This window comes from Salvelinus sp. IW2-2015, linkage group LG35 (genome assembly GCF_002910315.2).
Source record: "Salvelinus sp. IW2-2015 linkage group LG35, ASM291031v2, whole genome shotgun sequence".
Classification (NCBI taxonomy): domain Eukaryota; kingdom Metazoa; phylum Chordata; class Actinopteri; order Salmoniformes; family Salmonidae; genus Salvelinus; species Salvelinus sp. IW2-2015.
The window spans coordinates 17,324,216-17,326,458 of NC_036874.1; positions in this window are offsets into that span (position 1 = coordinate 17,324,216).

Sequence of the window (2,243 nt, forward strand, 5' to 3'; positions counted from 1 at the left end):
AATATTTGGAACCAAGGACTGATCACATCCACCACAAGTGGAGACAAATTGACCCAATAACTACCGTGAATATGCGTCCACAGTAACTGGGAACTCTCTGCCATTATCATTAAATGCAGACTCGTACATTTCCTCAATGAAAACAATGTACTGAGCAAATGTCAAAGTTGGCTTTTTTACCAAATACCGTACACCAGACCATGTATTCACCTTACACCCCTAATTGACAACCAAACAAACCAAACAAAGGGCAAAGTCTTCTCATGCTTTTTTTTTTGATGTTCAAAAAAAAGCCTTCGACTCAATTTGGGGCATGAGGGTCTGCTATACAATTGATGGAAAGTGTGTTGGGGGTAAAACATACGACATTATAAAATCCATGTACAACCAACACCAAGTGTGCGGTAAAATTGCAAAAAACACCACACATTTCTTCACACAGGGTTCGTGGGTGAGACAGGGATGCAGGCTAGCCCCCCCTCTTCAACATATATATCAACGAATTGGCACTAGAACAGGTCTGCAGCACCCGGTCTCACCCTAACTAGAAATCCGAAGTCAAATGTCTACTGTTCGATGATCTGGTGCTTCTGTCACGCAGGAGAGGGCTACAGCAGCACCTAGATCTTCTGGGCACAGAATTTGTCAGACCTGGGCCCTGAACAGTAAATCTCAGTAAGACACAAATAAATGGTGTTCCAAAAAGGTCCAGTCACCAGGAACCACAAATTCATCTAGAACCGTGCCCTGAGCACAAAATATATACCTGGCAAACATCAGCACACAGGTAACGTTCACAAAGCTGTGAACGATCTGAAGAGACAAGGCAAAAGGGCCTTCTAGCCATCAAAGAACCAATTTCAACATACCATTAGGTCTGGCTAAAATATTGAATCAGTCATAGAGCCCATTGCCTTTTAGGTTGTGAGGTCTGGGGGTCCGCTACCAACAAGATTTCACAAAATGGACAAAACACCAAATTGAGACCTCTGCATGCAGCTTCTGAAAAATATCCTCGTGTACAACGTAGAACACCAAATAAGCATGCGAGGCAATTAGGCCGATACCCACTAATTATCAATCCAGAAAAGAGCCGTAAATGTTACAAACTAAAAGGAAGCGATTCCCCGAAACCTTCCATAACAAAGCCATCACTACAGAGAGATGATCCTGGAGAAGAGTCCCCTAAAGCAAGCTTGGTCCTAGGGCTCTGGTTCACAAAACAACACACCCCACAGAGCCCAAGACAGCGCACAATTGACCAACCAAATCATGAGAAACACAAAAAGATACTTACTGTGACACATTGGAAAGAATTAACAAAAACAGAGCAAACTAGAATGCATTTGGCCCTAAACAGAGAGTACACAGTGGCAGAATACCTGACCATGTGACTGACCCAAACTTAAGGAAAGCTTTGACTATGTACAGACATCAGTGAGCAATAGCCCTTGCTATTGAGAAGGGCGCCGTAGGCAGACATGGCTCTCAAAGAGAAGACAGGCTATGTGCACACTGCCCACCAAAATGAAGGTGGAAACTGAAGCTGCACTTGCCTAACCTCCTGCCCAGTGTATGACGCATCATTAGAGAACTATTTCCCTCAGATTACCAGATTCACAAAGAATTTGAAACAAATCCATTTTGATAAACTCCCATATCTACTGGGAGAAATTCACACGTTGTGCATCACGCAGCAAGATTTTGTGACCTGTGTGTCCACAAGAAAAGGGCAACTAGTGAAGAACAAACCCCTCATTGTAAATACAACCCATATTTAGCTTATTTATTTTAACTTTGTGCTTTAACCATTTGTACATTGTACAGAACACTGTATATATATATATAACATTTGGTATTTTCTTTTTGTTTTGAACTTCTGTATGTGTAATGGTTTACTGTTAATTTGTATTGTTTATTTCAACTTTGTATAATATCTACTCACTTGCTTGGCAATGTTAACCATGTTCCCCATGCAATAAAGCCCCTTGAATTGAATTGAAATTGAATTGAGAGGAGCGAGAGAGAGAGAGAGAGAGAGAGAGAGAGAGAGAGAGAGAGCGAGAGAGAGAGAGAAGAGAGGAGAGAGAGAGAGAGAGAGAGAGAGGGAGAGGGAGAGGGAGAGAGGAGAGAGAGAAGAGAGAAGGTAGATGAGAGAGGAGAGGTAGAGAGAGAGAGAGGTGAGAGAGAGAAGAGGTAAGAGAGGTTAGAGAGAGAGAGGAGAGAGGTTAGAGGTAGAGAGA